The sequence below is a fragment of the Eumetopias jubatus genome, unplaced genomic scaffold, assembly GCF_037043125.1.
Source record: "Eumetopias jubatus isolate StellerSeaLion01/CBP00866 unplaced genomic scaffold, mEumJub1_p1.0 scaffold_17, whole genome shotgun sequence".
In the NCBI taxonomy this organism is placed as follows: domain Eukaryota; kingdom Metazoa; phylum Chordata; class Mammalia; order Carnivora; family Otariidae; genus Eumetopias; species Eumetopias jubatus.
This window is the reverse complement of record NW_028274823.1, coordinates 16,819,025-16,844,868: the sequence shown is the minus strand read 5'-3', so window position 1 is coordinate 16,844,868 and position 25,844 is coordinate 16,819,025. Positions and strand designations below refer to the sequence as shown.

Here is a 25,844-nt window from a genome sequence, read left to right as displayed (position 1 = left end):
CTAGTTACATGCCATGTGCCTGAGATGAGTCCACTCCATCTCCAAAAAACCCCACCCCCAAAACATTAACATCCAAATTGATGTGGAGACACATACTGGTTTGTACTAAAGTATTAAAAGAAAGGATTCTCATATTTAGCAGGTTCTTATTTTCTTAGCTAAACTGTCTAAAAATAATAAAATCTATCTAGCTTACATCAAGACGGGAAAAGCCATAGTAAAGGACATAATCCACAGCTTTCACCTTAGGAGGACCCCAAATTCTCTTCTATGTTGCTTATAACAGTCTTTTTTGCCAAAGTCTTATATTGTTTCCTGAAGAAGGCATTTTACTGAGGTGGCCTTGCATTATTCATGAGCAGTTCACATTCCTAAATATGACAGATGCCATCACAGCAGGTGTTGACTTCCCCTAAGCAAAATGTCACTGGACACAGGGACAATTCTCTAGACAGGTGCCAAGTCACATTAGAGTCATGCTCCAAATGTATGCCTGACAAAATGAAATCTTGTTTAGAGCTTAGCAAAAAATCTTCACCACCTAAAAATTATCAAATATACTCTGCAATGAAATCATTTTATTAACCAAGTGTGAAATAGTTCTTTTGCATGAACCACATGCAAGGCAGTGCTGAGAGCCAAGTTAGAAGTAGCTGCCCCCTGTGCTTGTGTGAAATCTCAACAGGAAATCAGAGGTCAGGTAGTGATTCCTTTCTCACACCCTCCAGTAGAAACTACAAAAGCCACTTAGCAACCAGAGTATGAGATGGTGGTTGGTTACTCAAGACAATCAAGTGGAAAAAGATTTATTTCAAAATAGAAGCCAGGAATGAAATCTGTTCAATGGTGCCAATCAGAAAATTCTAGAAGTGGTGCTCTTGTTTTGGTTCACACACTATTATTTAATTATTTTTTTCCAGGGGATGAAGGAAGCATAGGAAATGTCACACAAAGTAGCTCCTTCCCTTAGGCCATCCAGGGTCAAATGTGAGTGAAAGGAGAAAGAGAAAAGTCACAATAAGTTCTAAACCACTGTAGTTCAGCTGGAATGCTAATGCTGAGAGTTCCCAGCCAGGTAGGACAATCTCTGGGTTCTCAAGGAAAATGTAAGTGAAAGAATTAAGGCACCTTGACAGGAAGTTTGTGTAGTCTACAGTGAAAAGCACACTTCTCAGTAAACTGGGAGTAGGAAGACAGATCTTCAAACTGATACAGTGTATCTGTCATACTTAGTGGTGCAATATTAGGCACATTCTCAACAAACATAGCACCAAGACAATGACTTACACTTTCACCAAGGTTTTTCTACATTGTTTTAGTCCTAGCCAATGTGATAAGGCAAGAAGAAATAAAAATGCAGGTCACTAATGAAAGAGTTCAAATAGCTAGATAAAAAGTAAACACAGAAAACCCCATAGCTTTCTTATTGACTAGCAATACAAATTCAGTCAGTGTAATGGGAAAACAGGACTCCATTTCTAATAGCAACAAACAAACCCTTCAATGCAAGATCTCCATAAAGAAAACTATAGAATTTAACCGATGGACATAAAAGGCTAACAGACATATTTCTGGATGAGGAAACTAAATATTTAAAGATGTCAATTTATCTAAAATGAACCTATTAATGCAATGCATTCTCAGTCACAATACTCATAGGGGTTTCATCTACAGATCTTGACAACCTGATTCTGTAAGTTCATATGGAAGAAAAAAATGCACAAAATAAAACTTTTTTTTTTTTTTTTAAAGAGCATCAATGAAGGGGGATTTTCCATTCCTGACATAAAAAGTTATTCTAAGGGGTGCCTGGATGGCTCAGTCCTTGTATCTGCCTTCGGCTCAGGTCATGATCCCAGGTCCTCGGATCGAGCCCCGCATCAGGCTCCCCGCTCGGCGGGAAGCCTGCTTCTCCCTCTCCCACTCCCCCTGCTTGTGTTCCCTCTCTCATTTGTGTCTCTCTGTCAAATAAATAAATAAAATCTTTGGAAGAAAAAAGTTATTCTAAGGCTCAAATAATTAAAGTTGTTCAATACAGATCCAGGAATAGAAAAGAAATCGGTGAAACAGATAACTCAGAAAAGCCAGTTGCACAGCTATACACAAGATAATTTAGTCTATGATAAAGGCAGCATTTCCAATGAGTTGCACAATGGATTATTCCACTAATGGTGAGAACAATGGATTCTCCACTTAGAGAGAGGTAAAACTAGATTCTTAATTCTTAACCTACAAAAAAAGAATTCTAGAGAGTTACAGAGCTAAATATAGAAACAAAAATGTAGAAATATTAGATGAATACATAGGAGATAATTTAGTATACTTGGGGGTAGGAATGCTTTCCTAAACAAGGCAAAATCTAGAAACAATAAAGACAAATAATGACTGTGCACACACATAAAAATGTCTAGACGTAAAAAAGTTAAAGGAAGAGTAGCAGAGAAAAAATACTTGCCATGCATGTCATACAAAAGATTATCCAGAATATATAGAGTATCTCTAATAAAAAATAAGTGGGAACATGTGCAAAAAGCAATTTCCAGAGGACATGTAGAAGACCCCAAAAATAAAGAATTAGCTCAACTCCACCAGGAATCAGGGAAACCCAATTTAGAAAAAAAAATATTTTTCTTCACCAGACTGGCAAAGATAAAGAGAAGACTAATGTGAGGAAAAAGGCATTCTCACACACTCTTGGTGAGCAAAATTCTTTTTGGAAGGCAGCTTTGGCAATATTTATTCAAATTTAATATGCACATACTCTGATGCATGATACCACTGCTAGAAAGCTATCTTACAGAAACTCTCAAACCTGTGCTTGAGAGTGTATGTATTAAGGATCTTCAACATTATTTATAACAGCAAAGAACAAAACAACAGAAAGCAACCTAAATAACCTAAATAAGAAAGTAGTTGAATAAAATATTGAATCATATGTAGCCATTAAAGGAATGAAATAAACTTACATGGAAAGAGTTTAAAAGAGCCAAGATGTCCATCAACAGATGAATGGATAAAGAAGAAGTGGTATACACACACACACACACACACACACACACACACACACACACACACAATGGAATATTATGCAGCCATCAAAAGGAATGAGATCTTGCCATTTGCAACGACGTGGATGGAACTGGAGGGTGTTATGCTGAGTGAAATAAGTCAATCAGAGAAAGACATGTATCATATGACCTCACTGATATGAGGAATTCTTAATCTCAGGAAACAAACTGAGGGTTGCTGGAGTGGGGGTGGGGTGGGAGGGATGGGGTGGCTGGGTGATAGACATTGGGGAGGGTATGTGCTATGGTGAGCGCTGTGAATTGTGTAAGACTGTCGAATCACAGATCTGTACTTCTGAAACAAATAATGCAATATATGTTAAGAAAAAAAAAGAAGAAGAAGATAGCAGGAGGGGAAGAACGAAGGGGGGTAAATCGGAGGGGGAGACGAACCATGAGAGACGATGGACTCTGAAAAACAAACTGAGGGTCTAGAGGGGAGGGGGGAGGGGGGATGGGTTAGCCTGGTGATGGGTATTAAAGAGGGCACGTTCTACGTGGAGCACTGGGTGTTATGCACAAACAATGAATCATGGAACACTACATCAAAAACTAATGATGTAATGTATGGTGATTAACATAACAATAAAAAGAGTTTAAACTAATGCTGCCAAGAGAAAAAATCATGCAGAAAAACAACGCCTATAATGTAGTCCCATAAAGTACTAGCTGACAGTGTGGAGACACTGGGGTGAGTCTGACTGGATTCAAATCCAGTTTCAGCATGATGTGGTCTTGTTGGCAGCAGGCTCTCTAAACATACAGCACTCCGCTGCTGCAACTACCTCACAGGATGTGATTACGGTGAGTGATCATATGATATTTTATTTTCAAAGATTTTACTTCTTTATTCATAAGAGACGGGGGGGGGGCAGAGGGAGAAGCAGGCTCCCCGCTAAGCAGGGAGCCCGATGTGGGACTCGATCCCAGGACCCTGGGATCATGACCTGAGCCGAAGGCAGACGCTTAACCATCTGAGCCACCCAGGCGCCCCAGTCATATGATATTTTGAAAATGGTGCAGCACACTACTACATATAGTAATAATAATAGAAACAACAACAACAATTAACAGTCATCCTCTGAACAGAGGTGGTCCCAGGGCCATTCACAAAGAGAAGTCTTGTTAGCACCAGTTGGGACGCTGGTAAAAGGCCCCCTCGGTGCCCATTCTTTCCCAAGGACAGGCGCAGGAGAGTAACTGTTACACGAACTCTCATACAAGGCGGATGGAAGATACGCCAAGGCCCCAGGTGGTAGGGCTGTGGTGTATAAACCATTAGCAAAAACATTGCTAAGAAACAATACCAGCATGACGCCAGGGACATCGGTCCTGACCCACGCACTGGCTCATCTCAGAATGCTGAACATGTCAAGTAATTCAGGGAACCAGAATTGAAGTCCATTTCGCAGCCATTCAAAAGTCTGTTTTTGTAGCAGTGCGGGCCTGGGGGACCACACATGGTCAGGGGCTCAAGGACAAGGGAACCTCTGCTTTGCATGTGAGAGCCACCTCCTCTCTTTCATTTCTTCTTACGCTGGTACCCATGACAGTTCACAGTCAAGCCCTATGCACAGGGCCAGGAAAAGGGATCAGAGCTGAACACAGACATGGGTTCATATGCAAACCAACCCCCAACATGGACATAGTTGATCAAAATCATTTACACTGGAGTCATTTATAGAACAAGGAAAAGTATTTCAGATCATGAGCAAAATGGAAGACTAGACAATAAACATACAATTCATTGTGGAGAGGAGTTTACTGATTACAAACTTTTAAAGCACAGTGTGGGCTTTGTTGTGACAGTTGATTTCATAGGTGACAGTGACTAGGTACCTGGCCCCAAGCCCACACCCTGCCACTCTAGCTGTTCCTGCGCCTGTGGGGCCAGATGCCCTGCTGGGACTCCCCAGAGCTCCACAATCAATCACTGTTCTCCACCCATCTTTCTACCCTGCTAAGTAAAAAAATTACAACTTATTTTCTTCTTTTTCACATATTCAAAATGCACATGTTAAAAGTCTACATTCTGGCTGGCATTACACTCTATGGAAAGTAAACAATTTGCTCATTTAGCTGAGTTTTATAAAGCACCTGCCTACACATTCAAAGTGCAAAAAATGGCTTGCCTTTAATAGTGCTGATTATGTCAGACTTCTGTGGTAATTATTACTATTTGGTTAATCTCTAAATTGAAGTAGGGACTTTAGCATACAGACTAGAATACCATCTGGAGTAATATCATTTATTATAAGGCAGGATTTAGTTTAATGCACCATTTTTTTTTAAACCCACTCTCTAGCAGAGCAGGTAATTCTGAACTCCTTGTGGAGGAGGGGGTACCCTGGGAAAGGACTACCATATTTGCAATCAAGAGACTGGGTGCCATTCCTTAATGTATTACCCATGAGACCTCAAAGATGTCACTACTTAACCTCTCCAAGCCCCCAGGCCCCTCATCTGTAAAAAGTGAAGGGCTGGACTAGACAATTTCAAGTCCCATTCAGCTGTAAAATTCTATGAATCTGTGTGAAATCCCATACCTCTACAAGCTCACACAGAAGTGGTAACTGAAAAGCAATTTGGGTAGAGAAAGGAAATTCTTGATAGCAGTGCCTTACACTGAGGAGGATTTCTGGATGCCCTAAGCCCTGTACCGACTCTAACAGCCCACTGGGAGTAGCAAAAGAGAACTGCAATTACAGAACCCATCCTTGGTCAGATAATCTGCTTGCCTGATAATCTGCTTAGCCTTGGACGACCAATTGTGCTTTTTATTTTTCTTCACCCTCTTTCTCTTGCCCTACTCCTAACACGAGCCCAGGAGATGTGGAAGGTGGCCCTTGAGGTCAACCTTTAGCCATTTATAACTAATGTCCTACCTACTTCCAAAAAAAAAAAAAAGACTTGCAGATTCTTATCAGAGAAGGTCATGATCTATAAACAACTGGACAAAAACCTTAGAGGAAAAGAAAATATCAGGACTCTAGACTCAGGCCAACTTGTTGTGATCCGAGTTTCTCAGTGCAGATGAGGACAAAAGGGAAAATAGGCCATTAAAAGTCTCACTGTGTGAAACAATGGCCATATACAATTGTCACCAGAGAGGCAAGGTTTCCTATTCTAAATTAATAACAGTCATTGTAGGCTGAACTTCCATAGGGTCAGGCTCTGTGCCAGGCATTTTATCAAAGACCGTAAGTGCCTGGCCTCACAACATTCCTGTGATGTAGGTGCTATTTTACAGTCTTAGACTGCAAGCAAAGAAACTAACACTCAAAGTGGACAATTTACTCAGAGCCCCCAGTGCTTGCAAAAAGTAGAGCCAGACCTACCCTCTAAAAGCACCCAAACAATTCTCATAGAGGGGCCTTGGCTCTGAAATGGAAAGTTACCTTCCATACTAACTTTGCTGATGGTTGGCAACGTTGAAGTAGTTATCTCATATAGGCCCTTGAGAAAAACCAAGGGTGTAACCCTGAAAGATAACTGGATGTAGTCATTTCCATATGGGGAAGTTAAACTCTCAAGGTCTAGGTTGCAGTTTTTTTTTTTTAATTTCTAACTTGATTCAGAGATGATTTGCTTAGAATACCCAAAGGAATAAACAAATTGCTTTCCTGTCCCCAAGACTCTTGTAAACGCAGCTCTGGTTGATGGTGACTTTAGATGAAGAGCATGCAAACACTTGGAGGTAATTGTGTTGGCCTAGATCAGGACTTTTCTAACGTTACTGTGCATAAGCAACACACAAGATTCTTTCAAAAATGGGTTCACTGGCCTTAAGGTGGGGCCTAGAAATCAGCTTCTTTCTTTGTTTTATAAGCACTGAAATGAGTACACAAATCATCATGAACTAGGGAAACACCAGTCTGGGTGGTCTCACCCTAAATCTGATAGTAGACAAGAAGGCCAAAGAGAGTAACAAGGATCTGTTGCTTACACGGCAGGTGCATGGGTGGGAAGGGAGAGGCAGAATCACGTTAAGTTCCCTGTTTTACTCCTGCAAAAAGGCAGTGTGGGGGCTGACTCAGCCTTCTTTATGTTTGCTGTTTTTTCCTTGAAGCGGGAAAGGTTTCCAATGGGACTGGACTGACTTGATCTCAAGTTGAACACTCACCTGTTCCAGGACGGTTTTGTTTTTGTTTTGTTTTGTTTTTTCCCTCTAATGCAGGATCCTGAACAGGCAGGATAATGAGGGTGTGCCTTGGCCCAAAGCCTGTATCCTGGGCAAAGGTGAGTAAATCCGTTTGCCCAGGCAGCGTTCATGAAGCCCAGAGGGCTCTACGCAAGTCTGTACAAAGCCAACCTGCACAGATGAGAACATCCTTCAGCCAGACAGCCTTAACCACCCAACCCCAGCTGCAACCTCTGCTCCAAACATGTGTGCTGTGTCGGGGGTGGGGGGGTGGGGGTGGTGGCAGCTCATCCTCCCCAGTGAAGATTTACAAAACAGAGCAGAGAGAAATATACCACTGCCTTCCAATGATCTGGTTCCCTTTGACCAGCTGCTCAAGATATAAAAGAGCATCAACTCCCTTCTATTTTATAAAAATATTCATTCATGAGAGAGAGAGAGAGGCAGGGAGAGAGAGAGAGTGTTGGGGGAGGTGCAGAGGGAGAGGGAGAGGGAGAGAGAGAATCCTCAAGCAGACTCCCCATTGAGCATGGAGCCTGATGCAGCACTTGATCCCAGGACCCTGAGATCATGACCTGAGTCAAAATCGAGAGTAGGCTGCTTAACCGACTGAGGCACCCAGGTGCCCCTCAACTGCCTTCTTTTAATGAGAGGTAAAGAATGGAAAAAGTGGCAACAGCCCAGTGTAAATGCATATTACATTTTTGCAGTTGGTTATTGCTTTCTCATCTCCTTCCAAGGAATTAAGTGCAAAAATTTTAAAGCAGTCTTTACAATTTAATAGTGCTAGATAAATGTTATCTGTAAATGTGTGCATTCCTACAGGACCTAACCAGTCTCTTTAAATTGATCTATAGATTCAGTGCAATCTCTACCAAAATTCCAGCTGGATTATTTGTAGGGATTGAAAAGCTGATCCTAAAATGTACATGGCAACACAAAGGACCTAGGAAAGTCAAAAAACTTTTTAAAAGAATAGAATAAAGTCAGAGGACTTACACTATCTGATTTCAAAAGTTTCTATAAAGCTAGAAGTTATCAAGACAGCATGGACTGGCTTTGGGATAGACATATAGGTCAATGGAATAGAAGAGAGAAGTCCAAAATAACCCCCCACATTCACGGTTAATTGATTTTAAGTAAAGTGCAAGGGCATTTGATAGGGAGGAGACAGTCTTTCCATCAAATGATGATGGGACAGTTAGCTATACATATTCAATCAAACCCCTACCTCACACCATGAGGTGTGTTAAATTCATGTAAAATGAACTTAAAATGGATCATGGACCTAATAAAAGCTAAAACTATAAAACTTCTAGACAAGAACATCAAAGAAAGTCTTTGTGATTTTGGTTTAATATTTCTTAGATATTCTACAAAAACGTAATTCGTAAAAGAAAAAAGATTGATAAATTGGATGTCATCAAAATTAAAATCTTTTTCTCTTCAAAAGATACCATTAAGAAAATAGAAAGATGAGCCACAGGTTGGAAGAAATTTCTGCAAATCATATGTCTAAAAAAGGTCTAGTATCCAGAACATATAAAAACCAATCAAAATTCAAAACAAGAGGCCAAGCAACTCAGTTGAAAAAAAATGGGCAAAAGATTTAGGTAAACACTTCACAAAAGAAGATATACACGTGCTGAAAAAAAACATGAAAATATTTTAAACACCCTTAAGTCATAAGGGAAATAAAATGAAAACCACAATGAAATACCATTACATACTAGCTACAGAGGCTATAATTAAAAAGACAGACCATGCCAAGTGTTGAGGAGGATGTGGAGAAAGTAATACACTCATCCATTGCTGGTGAGAATGTAAAACGGTATAGCTAGTTTGGAAACCTCTGGCAGTTTCTCAAAAAGTTAAACATAAATATACCATGTGACCCAGCACTACTACTCCTAGGTTTCGAGCTAAAAGACATGGTAACAGACGTCCACACAAAGAGAGAGAAAGGGAAAGGGGAAGGGAAAGGGAAAGGGAAGAAAAAAAAAAGAAGAGTGAGATCGGGGGCAGGAGACCTGACTGGGAAGACAGGAGGAACTCTTCTATTCACTATCCACAGTGACACATCAGGGCATACATACACTCATTCCTTTGGGGGGGGGGGTGTCCAGATTCTTTTGGAAAGTTGTTGAAAAATATGGATTCTTTTTCCAGAATAAAATGTGCCTTTATATATAGAAAGCTAGATATACACATATAATATTGTATTGTTAGCAATTATCTGCAGATTTGACCATTTATGAAAGGATTTAAACAAAATAGTTTGCTAATCTAATAATTATTTCTCTGTCTTCAGAGGAAGTACAATTTTCTTTTGTACAAGAAGAGAAACCAGACTACCGGGAGATTAAGTAACTTGCCCAGGACCACATGAGAAGTTGCACTGAAAATCTGGACAGCCACATTCACCTTAGTGTAGTACTGGGACTCTTCCAGGCTGGTTCTTTGATGGTACGCTTTCACACACAATATTTAATTGGATTCTTTTCCGACCCTTTGAAATAGGTGACATCATTTTTTAAAAATATTTTTAGTGTTTTATTTTTTTTAAAGATTTTATTTATTTATTTGAGAAAGAATGAAAGGGAGAGAGAGCATGAGAGGGGAGAGGGTCGGAGGGAGAAGTCAGACTCCCTGCTGAGCAGGAAGCCCGAAGCAGGACTGGATCCCAGGACTCCACCTGAGCCGAAGGCAGTTGCTTAACCAACTGAGCGCCACCCAGGCGCTCAGAGACCAAATGACTTGCTGTGCCGAGACCAAGGTAATAGGGCTAAGTGTCAGAACTAGAAAGCATCCCAGATCTTAGGATACAAATTTGATTCTCTTGGATCAATACCACAACACCTACATTGCTTTTCATTTCAGAAATCCTAGGCAACTCGAAAAATGATTCCCATGTGATGGAAAAAGATGGTTAAGATGATTGAGAAGAGACATTTTATTAATATCCATCTTGGATATTTTGCCAAATTTTAAGTCGGAGCGAATAACTACATTGAAGGCAAAACATGAATCTGAAACTATTCAAGGTGAATCTCTACATTTGAAACTAACCTCTGCTCCCTGGTGCCCCCATAGCTCTGTGCTCCCACTGTCAGACGTGTTTACTTTTGCCTCCAGTTATTATGGCTGGACCGTCTGCCCTACCCCACTGTGCAACATGGAATGGAACGAGATGGGCTTTGGAACCAAGAGAACCCGGAGGTTTGCATTCTGGCCTTGCAAACATTGTGGCCTTGGGCACTTTTCTGGAATCATTTCTTCATCTGTAAAAACTGGCATTAGAAAATCTACCATATAGGATTATTATAAAAATAACCAAAGGTAGGGGCGCCTGGGTGGCTCAGTCGTTAAGCGTCTGCCTTCGGCTCAGGTCATGATCCCAGGGTCCTGGGATCGAGCCCCGCATCGGGCTCCCCGTTCGGCGGGAAGCCTGTTTCTCCCTCTCCCACTCCCCCTGCTTGTGTTCCCTCTCTCTGCTGCCTCTGTCCATCAAATAAATAAATAAAATCTTAAAAAAAAATAACCAAAGGTAAGTTGATAGCAAACCATCTGGTACCACTCAATGTAGGTGAGCTTTTTCTCTCTCTTTCACATTATGAGCCACACCTGTACCTCCATAACTCTAGGATCTCTCTTGCTCTCCACACAGCTAGTACTCCAGAAACGTCTGGCAAATTCGTAGCAGAAACCCTTATCAGAACACCTCTAAGTCAATTAGCCACCATTCCCTGCACAATTGCAACAGCTCAAAGAGAAGCAATGGATGAATTTCAGTGCCCTAGCTAAAATTTCATTATGTACTTGTTTCTAGACACTGTGCGAAGCACCTCATAAACCATATCCCATCTGACCCTCCCTGCAACATTGAGAGGGAAATGTTACACCCATTTAACAGATGAGGAAATCAAACGTTAGCAAGATCGAGAAATTGTCCAAGGTTACTCAGCTAGGGATAGAACTGTCATCTGAATTCAGGCCTGTCCAACTCCAAACTGCAGAGCCACCCCCTACAGCCTTCCCAGCCCCCGGCAGCTCAGTTAATGCAAGGGAGGGCTCCCCCACCCCCTGAGATCTGCTCTCGCTCTTACGACTTTACAGGATCATCTTTCAACTTTTTCTTTCTCTAAGAATACAAATAAAAGTTTATCATGCAAAATTAAGGCCCCTTCATGTTTTACAATTTGCTAATGCTAAGGAAAGACCAGATAATTTCTTAAATCCGTAACAAAAATTTTATTTTCACTGTCCCTTCTGCCCCCAGCTATCAACGGTGTAATCAAATGTTATTTGTGGCTCAGTCGGTTAAGCGTCTGCCTTTGGCTCAGGTTGTGATCTCGGGGTCCTGGGATAGAGTCCCACATCAGGCTCCCTGCTCAGCACAGAGTCTGCTTCCCCCTCTCCCTCCGCCCACCCCCACCCCCACCCCGCCCTGGCTCATGCTCTCTTAAATAAATAAAACCTTGAAAAAAATAAATAAAAAATAAAAAACCACTCTAAATAACACCAAGGTGTTATTAGCTTTAAAGCTAACTCTCCTAAATGTTCTTTCTTGACATAGGCGATCTTCTTGGTATGGGACCATGCTAAATCCTTATAAAGCAGGCCCAGCAGCTTCAGACTACCTTTTGTTTTCAGATGCAACAATAGCAAGGTCATGTCTCCCAGGTACCAAACTTCCTTGAAACTAGGAACTGATTAAATAGCACGGATAACATCATCCCATTATTCTCTTCGGATAAGTTATTAGGAATTACAACATAGTTCAGAGGGTAGCTTCTGACCCGAGGATTTGGTGTTGAATTTCCTTGGCTGTTAGATGAATTTGGTATTCCCTGACCAGGCGCTTTGTTTGTGGTTGTTGCAATCTGTTCCAGTTTGGTGCTTTCCTTTTCTTGGCTATCAAAAATGCCATGCATTTTACATTTTATATCATATTGTTCTCCCTTACAAGGTAGGTAGGAAGGCTTGAATATACTTCTTTCTCCCTCTTCTTTGGAGTAGGAAAGAGGATTGCCTTTGTTCTTTCATTTACATAAACTTCTTTATGGAAGTATAACATGCTGAGAAAAACGTACAGGCTGTATTTGAATGACTTTTCATAAATGCTCCGTATCTTAAAACTGGCACCCAAAGCAAGAAAGAGAACATTATCTGTATCCAGAAGCTCCCTGCACGCTCTCCTCCAGTCACATGACTTCTATTCACTATGCTGACCTCCAACTCCATAGGCGAGTTTTACTTGGTTTTGAAGTTTACATAAATGGAAGCAAATATGTCTGGCTTCCTTTACTCAATGGTACAAGAATTATCCATGAGGCTGCGTGTAGTTTTCATTACATCTTGTGACTGCATAGTATTCTTTTATGTAAATATGCTACATTTATTCATTCCAATCTTGATGGACATTTGGGTAGCTTGAAAGTGTTGGGTGCTCTGAACAGTATTGCTGTGAAAATTCCCACCTGTGTCTTTTGGTGAATTATATACAAGTTCTGGCTGCGCATATACATAGGAGCAGACAGCATACACAAGGTCATCGGGAGTGTTTATGTTGAACCTCAGCAGCCACTGCCAAACAGTTGTCCAAGGGGGTGTTTTGCCTTTTATTACAATTTTAATCTTAGAGGCATTTGAAGGAATTAAATAAGAAGGATCAAATTAACAGCGCTTGGCCAAATGGATTCCCAAAGTGTTTTTCTAACCTCTATGAAGTCAATGATCTTTTTTACATAAAATGGTCTCTAAGTAGATGCACCGTAGCTTAATTCTCTCAGGTCTCCACTATTCCAGGCTCTCCAGAGTGCCACTGAGCAATTTTCAATCCTTCTTTCATCCTTGTCCTTCTGTTGGCTCTGTCCTTTCAACTGATGGGGAGATGTGCATGGAAGGCAAATAATGCTCGTATTTAAATCCTAAACTGACTCAAAATCAGCAGACAATGCCTGGCATTGCTGGATTGCTTTGCAGAAGGCTTGGCTACCAAGCCTCAAAAGTGGCTTCTTCTAGTTAGGGCCAAGGTCCACTGGAAAGAGTAAACAAGAATTGGGTTTGGAAGGCTGAGCACTTTAGTGGCTACTAAGAGATCTAAATTTTCCTCTCAGCATTGAGCTTAAACATGTCTTATCCATTACTTTTCTTGGTAATAATACCCTTTGCATTTGTTCTATAGCAGAACACTTATTAAATGTGTTCCCATTTAACCCACCCAGGGCTTTGTGGGGTACCCTATTACTTTTATGCCTATTTATGGGCTCAGAAAAGTCTTCAAAGTTACAGAGCTAGGGTTCAAATCTACGTTTCTGATAAAGTCCACTCCCCCCTACCCCCACAACCTGTTACATGTCAAGGGTCAGAAAGACTAAAAATCACTTTGGTGGCTTGGACAGCTTAAAAATAAGAAGCTTCTATCCTCCCTCCCTTCCAGAAATTACCACGGAGTACAGGAGCTAACCACTCAGGTGAGATCCAGTGGAACTTCGTAAGGCTATCCCTCATACAACAGTGACTCACTTGAGGTGATGAAAATTTGAGATCATTGACCAGGAAAGGATCTTGGTTCCTGGGGACTCCCTAGGAGGGGCTCAACTGGCCTGTTTTAGACATGTTATTAGGCTGCCCCGGTTTCCATATGTGCAATGTCGGGGGGCGGGGGGGAAGGTGGATGTCTGAAATATCTGTTAGGTTGAACTTTCAGGATGAATGGATACACTGGGACCCAACTGCTCACTTCCCCCAATCCTGTGTACTTTCCAAAGAGACCTGTGTGTTCTAGACCGGCAAAAAGGTGTTAGATACCGGTCTTGCCTCGCTTACAGGATTGCCATGTAGGTAAAAGAAACGTGAATGATACATAAATTCACTCAGAGTAATACAACACAGGGAGGGAGAGGATGAACCAGGCTCCAAAACACTGGATGACTCTAGGCCAGTGTCTTTACAAACAGTATACTCTGAAAGGAATTTTCAAGGGGTCTCTTCAGGAAGTTGAAGCCCAGAGCGAGAGACTCTTGGAATCCAATGGAATGTTACTGTGACCTTGACTGGGAGGGCTAGTCAGCGGCCGTTCTGCCTGTGGTGAGAACTATTAACATAGTTCCCGGGAAGGAACAGTGACAAATGCATCAAGCTTCTGGCTGAATATGACTTGCTTTCCAAACTCAGACACCACCCTGCAGTCAGGGTCAAAGGTTTTACATCCTTTCCTTTCTTAACACCAGAAGATAAATATTTGCCTTCAAGTTCAACACTCTTGAAACCTAATCCCAATTGGATCATTTTTGTCTCTTGCACAAGGGCAAACGCTTAAGGTTCCTTATTACTCATGATCTCATTCTTGGTCTCCTTTCCAACACGAGAGCATGCTGGAGTCGAGAATGCGTCACGGCAATCCAAAGGGGCTCTTCCGTGTCAGCTGCTCCAAGGGAATCAGTGATCAATACCCAGGTGCTTGCGGCCAAATGGCACAATTAAAGGCAAGGGGGGCGGGGGGGGGGTGGTGGTGGTGGTGCGAAGGAGTACGGCAGTATCAGATTACAGGACCGGTCCCCTTTACTGAATGTCTTGGTAATGACTTTGCAACTTGTAGGAAACATACAGAAGGCAGGAGTTTTTTTGTTTTGTTTTGTTAAAACTTTGAAGTTTTCACTAAATTGACTAATTGAATTTAAATTTTTTAAAAATTTGACGTTTGTTATATGCATACAGCAAACGTGTTGTCCCAATTCAGTGAGATTCCGGTTTGTCAACTGCTTTTCTTAACCAAGCTGCTATCTCTAAAGCACATTCCTGTTCTGTGATTTCTATCCTTCTCCAGGAATTACAAATGATTTCCCATCCCATCCCATCCTTTTTCCTTCCTCAGTATTTCTATTCTAAAACAACTCTTACAGAACTTGATAGGAGTTGGGGAAGACACAGAGCCGTGTATGTGGTCCATGCCTCACTTTGGAGTCCTGGGTGATGCCTCACACGTTATTTCCACTAAAACCATTGCTCTGAGTTATCAACTCCTTTGCAGATAGTTCAGCTCTTGGGCTGCCGAAAGCACGCTATCAGACTAAAAATGTTTTTTCTTCCCCAGGGTTGGAGGAGCCTTCGGGGTGGGAACCAATACAGAAGTGGTCAGAAAAACACAGCTTGCTTTTAAAAACATCCTTGTCTGATTTCCTAGCCCATTGTGGCTGGATTTCGCCCCCTTTAACAAACAACCACGCTTCCCAGTCCTGAATCTACGGAGCCCAGACTCTTCAGTTCACTGGGAGCAGTGGGGAGGGGTGCTTCCACCCATCACTGAGTGTCAGTTCGAATTGCCAGTAGGAATTAAAAACAGGGTGAGAAGTGAGTAGGAGGGGAGGTGTATGAGAGAATTCAGGACCGCCGGGTTTGGCAATACCCCCAATCGGAGCCCGCTGAAGACAAGGCTCATGCCTCTGGATGACAACTATAGCATTTCTGTATCCTACAAAGAAACAGATATGCAGACTTACTTTCCAGACTTTACAGGCGGGGGTGGGGGGGTGGGGGGGGTTCTTCCCCTGTGCTGAATCGTCTGGATTCCTCTGGAAGGGCAGGCCTCAGGGAGTAGAGCCAGGATAAGCAGGGAGTGCCGGACAGGCAGGTTCCCTCCCAACTGTACCTGCCATACCTCAACCGGCCACAATCAGGTGACAGGGGACCGGCCAGAGCGGAGCCAGTGACCCTGGACGCCGGGACCCAGATGACAGCCTAAGCCATGTACATCAACCCGTGATTTTGTGAACTTTGGGTTCCATTTTGTGTAGTCATATGGCTCCATAACCTTCAAAGTATCACACCGTGCCACCAGTGCTGATGTCAAGCCTGTACTTGGCCTCAGGGCAGCAGACCCGCCTGAGTTCTGAAGTACAAGCATCTAAGTACTCCTTAGCACAGTCTACCAAACTTAAAAGTCAGAGCCAGCCAGCTCCTCTGATGACAGACAGACAGATGGATGGACAGGAAAAGCCCCTCCACGCAGGCAAACCAGCAGCTCTGCCAAGAAATGCTGGCGGTGCCTCTTGGGTTAGTCCTCTCTCCCTCCTGCTAATCTACCTAGACTCCAAGGCCTTTTACGGAGCTAAGGGCATTTAAATGTCAGGATAATTTTTATCCCATACCCCATGGATCACAATACTCTCCAGATAAGAAGTCTTTAACATTGTCCATTGCCAACTGACAAAGTCAAACTTCTTAAACCCTGGCATTCAACAACCTCTGTAATCTAGTCTCAACCACTTGTCCAGCTTTAAAAAGTTATAGGGGCCCCTTGAGAGAGACGGAGTAGCTCTGGGGCAGAGCTTGGGCATCAGCACCTTGAAAAAGCTCCCCAGGTGATTCCTAGCTGCGCCCAGGCTGAGCACTTCTAGATGAGAACAAGCCTTCCCCAGCTCCCCCGACTTAGGCATTCTCTTCTATTTGCATTTTTTTTCTTGTTCCAAATATACACTTTTTATACATTAATATAAAGTAGACACACATTTATCTAATGCAATAAATTATATGCTATAACTGCTGGTTACTTAACAGGTTTTCCCGCTAGACTTGAACTTCTCAAAAGCAAGGACACTGCGGGGCACCTGGCGGGCTCAGTCAGTAGAGCATGTGACTCTTGATCTCGGGGTTGTGAGTTTGAGCCCCATGTTGGGTAGAGAGATTACTTAGATAGAAAAATCTTTAAAATAAAGGCAAGGACATTCATTTTTTGTATTTCCAGAGTCCAAAAGGTGTTGAGCACCTATTAGGTATTTTTTGTAAAAATAGTCTATTTTATATAATAGAATACCAGTGTTCCAAGCTTGGTTCAAATGCTGCTTTCTCTAGGGACTTTTTCTCAGCAGTCTCACGTGGACATGATCCCCTCCCTCCTCTATACTCTGAAAACATTTATTTATTCCACTCAAATGGCCTTGAGCTTGAAGACATGTGTTTTATGACTTCTGCTAACCTTTTTGTAAAAGATTTTATTTATTTATTTGAGAGAGAGAGAGCATGAGCAGGGGGGAGGAACAGAGAGAGAGGGAGAAACAGACTCCCCACTGAGCAAGGAGCCCAACATGGGGCTCGAACCCAGGACCCCGAGATCATAACCTGAGCCAAAGGCAGATGCTTAACTGACTGAGCCACCCAGGTGCCCCTGATTTCTGCTAACTTTTAGGTTCCATGAAGGCAGGGACTGTGTCTTTTTTAATTGTATATTATAACTATAATTATGCAATCAGCTAACATAGTACAAGCATGAAATGTTATATTCTTGTTTAAAGAATGCATTATACATCAAACTAGTAGACCAAAAATATGTTATCTAAGTATAGTGCTGGGAAAAATTGTAGCACTGCAGAGCAACGGCAGAATAAATTTCTGAGAACAAGTTATATTGGTGAAGCCACATTAGGATTTTGTTCTATTCTAAGCTATGTTTTCCTCTAAAAACTCTTTTTATACCTCCTCACCTCTTTCTATAGGGAAATAGAATAGTCCTATTTCCTGTAATTTTTCTCCTAGTGCCTTTCTTGGAAAGGAGTGATTCTCATTCTTTCAGTATGCAACAAACAGGTCACCTGCACAAAATACTCCCAACTCTCAGCAGGAAAACCACTGTCTATGTTCTCCAATATTCCCCTCCAGCTGCCTGGAGCATCAGAAAATTTAAAGGCCTCCCTCTCTTATTGGACCAAGCAGTTCTCTCTCTGCCACTCTCTCAAACTTGACCTTGGTGGCATCGCTTTCTTAACAAACGATCAGAGGTGGACAGATGCTCTCTCAGTGTCTTCCTGGAGCAGAAAAGCCAGCCCAGGCAATCCTCATCCAAGACAAGTCAATTGCCTTCTGTCCAATTAGGACAGTACAGCTGCTCCACTTCCTTGCTGCAGGCCAGCCATGAGGAGCACAAGATGACTCAGATGAACATTGCAGGGAGGCGGGGAACACTTCTATCAAAAGTAATCAGTCTATTAAAGGCAGACGTGCGAACAAAATGCTATTTTCTCTTGTGCATAAAGAGGCTAGTACTAGTGATGTGAGGAAAGAAAATGTGTGCCAACCCAGTGCAATGCACACATGCTGAATACCTAGGATATACTCATGTTATGTTACATCCTCTAAGGCCAGAGGCCTGTCTGCATGAGGCCAAAAGCCTTTAGGCAGGAGCCTTATTCATCTTTGTACCCCTAATTTGTGGAAATAGTAAGTGCTCAATAAGCGTTCATTGAATGAAACGTTCTGGCCACGGACCAGGAAGAGGAGACAGTGGTTAATGATGTTTCAAGAGGTCTGAGAAGACTTCATGGAAAGCGGACCTATACATTCAGATTAGAAAGATGAGCAGACTCTCCCTTTCATTCTATCTGTACCAAAATGCTAGCATTTTTTCCCTATCACTTGCACTGTAGTCAAGAAAATATTGCTACTCCGTTCACCCTGTTTCCCCAACAAACAAAGGTAGACCCAGAAAACCAGACACTTCTTTATCTAAAGTTACTTCCAGGTACAACGATCAGCTGACAGGTCATTTCCTACCCCTTGTACATTTAACTGATAAATGTGATGACCTCCACAACAAAAATGAAAGAAGAGATAGAAAGAGAAGAGAGAAGAACACTGGTTCTTTACTGCAGGAAAGCACATTTCTTAGGAGAAAACTGGGTTTCAAATGTCACTACCATACAATATAATGGCTAAGAAGAGAAAGAAATTAGATTTCAGTAATAGCCTGTATTCCACCACCTCCTAAATCAAGCAAAAGTAATTATCTCTCTCACACACACAAAACCCACAGGCAGGCAACATCCGACAGTAATGATTTCACACTCAATTTATCCCGAGCTGGTTTATACTCCATCATAGCAATCTCACCAGGTCAACACGCTTCAGTTCCCCCCTTCCTAAGCTACAGCAAATGGCCAACAGTACCAGTCCAGCTCAGTCTGTGGCTCTAGTGTGCTTAGAGTCAAGGTGAATTTAAAGCCCCTCACTAATTCTGGTGGCCGGTGAGAGCGAAGGATGACTGCATTAACCAGGAACGAAAGAACCATTAAATGGGATTTTAGCACTTCCTGCCTATTCCAGAGCTCGTTGATATGAGCAACTGATTTTTCTACGAAAAGTGATGAATTCTGGGGTGCCTGCGTGGCTCAGTTGGTTAAGCCTTCGGCTCCAGTTATGATCCTGGTCAGGGTCCTGGGCTCGAGCCCCACATCGGGCTCCTTGCTCAGCGGGGAGCTTGCTTCTCCCTCTTCCTCTGCTGCTCCCCCTGCTTGTGCTTTCTCTCTGTCAAATAAATAGAATTTTTTAAAAAAAGTGATGAACTCGGTGCTGCCAAGAAATATATCCCTTACCGAAGAGACAGCGAGGATTACCGTCCTGGTCGAGTCTACTTAGTTACTGGGGTGGCCAAGTTTGGGTCATCTTCTAAATTTCCAAGGCAGAGACACTTGGGAATTCATCACAAGCCTGAAAAGTTTTCAAACGATGCCATCCCTCAAATGATTATAACTGTGGGGGTCACTATGTCCCATCTTGAGGCTGTATGGGCACCTCTTCTGGGATTATCTACAGATTAGTTATCTCAGGTGCTGATCACAGTAGACTCAGAATAAAAAGTTATTTTCCAATAGCAGCTAGAGGCAAACATAATTAAGAAATGAAAGGAGCTTTCTGAATTATGAGCCATTTAGATAATTTATGCAGTCATTCCCCTGGATTAATTATTATAGTTGCAGTGGAACAGTACCTCTTCTTCCCACAGTCTACCCAGCAGAGTTACAAACTGTTTCTGTACTGGTGTGAGCCTGCTGAGACGTTTAAAAGCTTTAGTTTGAAAACTGAGAGACAGAAAGTACCTGCTGTTGATACGTATCACCGTCCAGTCCTTAGGGATTAAAGATGAAATTGCTAGTCTCCATGTGCTTTCTGCCTGAATGAAAATGAGCTGACCTTTCAGAGAAATTAAAAATCTATTAATACATCTGAGGACATCTCCCAGAACCCAAAAGTGGGTTAGTCCAGGTTAATGCGCAAGGGATGAAAAAGAACAAATCCACGTGCAAGATCACATCAGTAGCAAGTCAAGACAAGGGTCACCTAAAAGTAACATGTGACTGCAGCTACACCAAGCTCACATTCCCACCCCACACCCCCCCCCCCACACCCCGTCAGCTCTTGACATGGGAGCTGCCATTTTCTCCATGGCTGCCTCTGGCCATGGCGAAGGGTCCAGGCTGGACAGGTGACCACAGTGCAACAGAATCTTCCCGAGGACTTCGTGATGTGAGATGTGAGCAGGGGAGAGAAGTGCCCCCTCCACGGAGTGGAGCAGCTCTGAGCTGCTGCAGCTGCACCCTTTCCACGCAGGGAGAGTGGGTCTGGGCGCACGAATGCACACTCAGGAACAAGCCGGCAAGCTGAGGGCGTGCCAGTGGCACCGGAGGCCCAGGCTTCAGTCATGCCTGTCCCCTGCAGCTGGGTGATGTTAGTCCCTTTCTGCTCTAGCTGGTGATAGGGGTTGAATTCTATCTCCTAAAAAATAGAGCATTTTGAAATTCTAACCCCCACTACCTCCGAATGTGATCTTTGGAAATAGGGTTGCTGCAGATGTAATCAGTTGAGACGAGGATGTACTGGAGTAGGTTGGCCCTAATCCAATATGACTGATGTCCTCCTACAAGGAGGGAAGAGCGCCTGATGAGGACTGCCAAGTGACAAGAAAGCAGAGATTGGAGTGATGTCGCCACAAGCCAACCGATGCCTGGGGCTATCCGAAGTTGGATAAAGCAAGGATTCTCCTCTGGAGGCCTCAGACAGCCCTGGCCCTGCCAACACCTCGATTTCAGACTTCCAGCCTCCAGGACCGTGGGGGAATATATTTCCGCTGTTTGAAAGTCACTCACTTTGCAGTACTTTGTTATGGTAGCCCTCCGACCCGAATTCTGCTGCTTTGAGGGGAGTTTCTGTCACTTGTGACCAAAGGTGCTGTCTCAGAGTCTGAAGTGAGAAGGCGTTCCTTGATTTTAAAAATTAAAAGCTTTTTGCATCCAAGTGCCTTGCAACACAATTTTTTGTGGGTTCAGCTGTTTCCTCAAACTATTAAAAGCAGATTACATACCCAGCCACAGTCCTTGACTTTTGCAGTAATATAACTTTCTCCTGAGAAATGATATGAATGAAATGAAATGTATGCAAATTATACAAAGGATGGTACTGGTTATCCAGCCTGCACACTGGATTCAAACTTCGAAAGGCAACAATTAGTGCTGGTTAATTTCGGGGAGAGCCTGGCACCCACTGAACTAAGAACTCCTGGGGATAATAAAAGACAGTTTCCTTCTGCTTCCTTTTCAATTAAACTATCAGATATGCAAACACTTTACTCATTAGCTTTTCATTTAGCTAAACTCCCAAGAAAACTCTTAGAAGCCTGGCACTTCTGGCTGCTAGTTTTCTGCAACTGATTTTAGATTTGTAAATGCCTAACAGCAGGTGCCATTCCCTGGGCTCCCAGGGTTCTCAGAGAGAAGGGCTTCTGATGAGGACAAGAGTAAGGCTTTTGCCCCTTTCTCACAAACAGGAGGAAAAGCCTGAGAAGGAAGAACACTGGTTTTCAGATAGAGAATTGTGACCCTCACAAAAACATCTAACCTGGAACTTCCAATCTTGCTTGGAATAAGGATTTTTGCAGATGCCATTAAGGTAAGGATCTTGAGATGAGGGTCATCCTGGATTCTGGTGGCAAGAGAAGGGCAAACAGATTCAGAGATGCAGAGAGGAAGGCCAAAGATTGGAATGATATGTCCACAAGCCAAGGAATGCCCAGGATTGCCTGCGGCCACCAGGGGCTAGGAGAGAGCTAGGGACGAGTTCTCCATCAGAGATTCCAGAAGGAAACAATACCTGCCCACGCCTTGATTTCAGTTGTCTGGCCCCCAGAATTGTGAGAGTATAAGTTTCTCCTGTTCTAAGCCACCAAGTTTGTGGTACTTTGTCACAGTGGTTCTAGGAAACTAACAAAGGGCATCTCCAAATGCACAGACCCTAAAGGGGGAGCACAGTCGGTGGTGTGGGTCTGTCCTGTTCACAACGCACACTCTACAGCATTACAAAACACTTGGAATTTTCCAGGTTTTACAGAAATCTCCTCATAATCAACCATGATGCTAACCTAAAACTTGCTCTGAACCCTTCAGTCATGCAAAATCATTTATTAACTCACCACTTGGATGCAGTGCTGAGCTGGGAGTAAGTCAGGCAGAAGCTTAGTCCCCTCCTTTAGAAAGGCTAATGTGGAGGGGCGCGCCTGGGTGACTCAGGTGGTTAAGCATCTGACTTCCACTCAGGTCATGATCCCAGGGTTCTGGGATGGAGTCATGAGTCAGTCTCCGGGCTCAGAGGGGAGTCTGTTTCTCCCTCTGCCCCTCCCCGCCCCCCCCCCCCCCCCCCGGCTTACACGCACGTGCTTGTACGCATGCGCTCTCTCGCAAGAATAAATAAAACCTTAAAAAAAAAAAAGACTAACATGGAGTGTCACCATGTGACAATGTGAAGCAAACAAGACATTATCTTTGACTGTTGACCAGTAATTATTTATATATACAGTTATTCTTTTGTATTTGGTATGATTTCTTGATGGAAGGTAGAGATGGAGGTCATTATGTCCCCATTAAAAAGGAGTCATAAATCAACAAAGCACTGACACTGAGTCATTGCCAAGTGAAGAAAAGGAAACTGTAGAAAACTATGCACAATGTGGTCATATTTGTGTAAAAAAGAGTATATACCCTCCCATGTGGATCTGTACATAGGAAACAGGAGCAAAGCAAGGTACAGAACTCTACATTCTGTAGGGCAAAATTTATGTGACTAAACATGTTGATGCATGCCAGGGAGAACAGACTGGACGTTCAATCAGTAGCCACCTCTGGGGAGCGGGGCTGGGGAGTGAACGGAGATATTTACTTTTACCTTATATCAGGGTTAGCAAACTGCAACCTGTGGGCCCAATCTGGCTCACAACCTGCTTTTATAAATGAAGCTTTATTGGACAGTCATGTCCATCTATTTATCTGGTACCCACAGCTGCTTTGGACTTACGCAGCAGGGTTGAGTAGTTGAGATAGAAACAGTATGGTCCACGAAGCTGAAAATATTTACCATCTGGCCCATCACAGAAAGAGTTTGCTGTCCTTTGCTTTTTCTGGTACAATAAGCAGAGAAGTAGTTGAAGGGTGCAGCCTGGGGTGTGCTGGGGGTTGGGGAGGTACCAAACTGCTCTGAGGTCCACTTGTGGCTTCCTCACCAATGGGCTATGCCTTCTTGTGTTTCTTGGGTCTAGTGTCTTTAACTTTAAGAAGGTCAGAGTAGATTAAATCTGTGGAACTTTTCCTGCCATGATTAGTTCTTAGGAATCTTGAGCAGGAATTTCCTTTAACACAGAAAAGCAGGTGGAGAAGAGATCTTTCTGGTTGGTGAAAGGTCAAGTCTGGAAACCAGCCAACTGAGTTGCAGCTCTTGTTGGTATGAGTTTAGATTAGGCAAGGCCCCAGTTACCAAATGGCTCTAGCCTGGGAGTGGCATGAGTGAACAATTAACCAGTCAGAAACTCCTTTCTCATACTCTCATTGCACAGCAAGTTCAACTGCAAATCGCAAGACATATTTACCAGTGAGCTTATCCAAGGCCATTATGGCACTTGAGAAGCTGCGTTAAAAAGTCAAAGTCCCTCCAACCTCACTCAGGGATGGTTAAAGGGCCAGTAAGTGGCTGTTTTCTTTGTGATGGATGACCCACTGGGGTTCACCCACAGATTCCTCACACATGCCCTAGCTGAGCACTTAGTGGTCCTGCCCCAGTGCTGGAGGGCCTCTGGAGCTTTGTCACATCCACAAATAGCATGTGGGTGTCACCTTCCTGCCTATCAAGCCTCATACCGAGGAAGATGGGAATCAGCTAGGTTGGCCCAAACCTGGGTGAAACTTGATTATGTGCCAAGAAAAGCTTCCACGGACCAGCCTGACGAGGCTGCAGACCCTGCCCTGCTAGAGCTGTCATCAGGACTTAGATGCTGGAAAATTCAGCTGTCAGACAATGAGGGACCCGCAGCTGACATGCCAGCAGAAGCTGCCTCCATTCCACCCGGGGACTCACACCAGCGTGGAAACCCCTGGGCGTGAGCACAGTAAACAACTTCCACCTCAGCTCTACGTAAAGAAAGCAGTTCTGCCATCTTAGAATGGGTTAGAGAATTACATCTGGATGTCTGCAAAGGCTCCTGAACTTGGCTTTCTACTTCAGCCAAAGAACATCCCGGGACCAACCAAACTCATAAAGACTGGTGTGAAGGCAAGCCAGGCGACTGGAAGCACTTGGTTGTGTTAAAAATGCAGAAGAAATGCTGACACTCACAATTTTTAGGCTTTTTCACAGAAATTTCTACCCACAACTGCCCAGTGGAACTCCCCCCACCCCTCGGTTGAAGTACACATGGCAGCTGAAATTTTTACTAGTAGATGTGTTTACACAAGAAAAACAAGAGCTTAGTCAATTAAGCTCTATCAGTTCAAAAAAGGGACATGACATACAAGCTAGCTGTCCTTAGAGATGAACTAATAAGCTCGTATTTATAATACTTAATATAATTATTACAGTTATTATAAATAATATTTATAAGCTCCAACAGTAAGGAAGAGAGGGAGGAGGTGAAGTCTGAGGTTTCATTCATTTGGCAAATAGGGCGGACCTGTGAGGCAGACACCTGATGAGGAGGAGAAGGCGGCCCTAGAAGGTGGGCTTTGAAGACAGACACCTTGGATTCAAATTCTGACCCTGCTAGTAATCATCTGTATGCCTTGGGGCAGCTGCTCTGAGCTTCAGTTTTGTCATTTGCGAAACGAGGATGAGAGTAATAGTGAGTACTGCGTGCAGAGTTGGTAAAAGGACTTTAACGAGCTACAGAGCATAACGCTAAGCGAAATGAGTCAGTCAGGGAAAGACAATTACCATATCATTTCACTCGTGTGGAATTGAAGAGACAAAACAGAAGAACTTATGGGAGGATGTGAAGGGAAAAAAAGAAAAAAGAGGGAGGGACACAAACCGTAAGAGACTCTTAAAGATAGAACAAACTGAGGGTGGACGGAGGCGGGTGGGGGAGGGCCTAGATGGGTGATGGGTTGTAAGGAGGGCAGCTGCTGAGGTGGGCACTGGGTGTTGTATGTAAGCGATGAATCACTGAATTCTACTCCTGAAACCAATATTGCACTGTGTGTTCACCAACTAGAATTTAAAGAAAAATTTGAGGAAAAAAGAGGGACTTGAATGAGATAGGTTTATAAAGTACAAAGGCAGTAACTACAACCATAACCGTCCTTTATTAGATACTTCTGCCCTCAAGGAGCTTACCCTGCAGAGGGGTGGTTGACCCAGAAACAAGTGCCTACAAGAGGATAAGACTGCTGTGTAATGTACCGAGGGAGGCGGGTGTCAGGGAGAAAATCTTCCAAGGATGCTATGCAGGGGAGTCAGGGAGACATCCCAGAAGAGGGGCACTCAGATTTAAAGGGGAGGAGGCCTTTATGAAGCCGACAGTCCTTCCTCCCACGACCCCTTCCCAT

The 25,844-nt window shown here is 43.2% G+C and overlaps 1 protein-coding gene across 6 annotated transcripts in view; it reads right to left on the bottom strand.

Moving 5' to 3' along the window:
* Nucleotides 1-25,844, bottom strand: part of ABLIM1 (actin binding LIM protein 1) — a 127,252-nt gene that overhangs the window by 58,023 nt on the left and 43,385 nt on the right. The gene's annotated exons all lie outside the window — the stretch shown is intronic.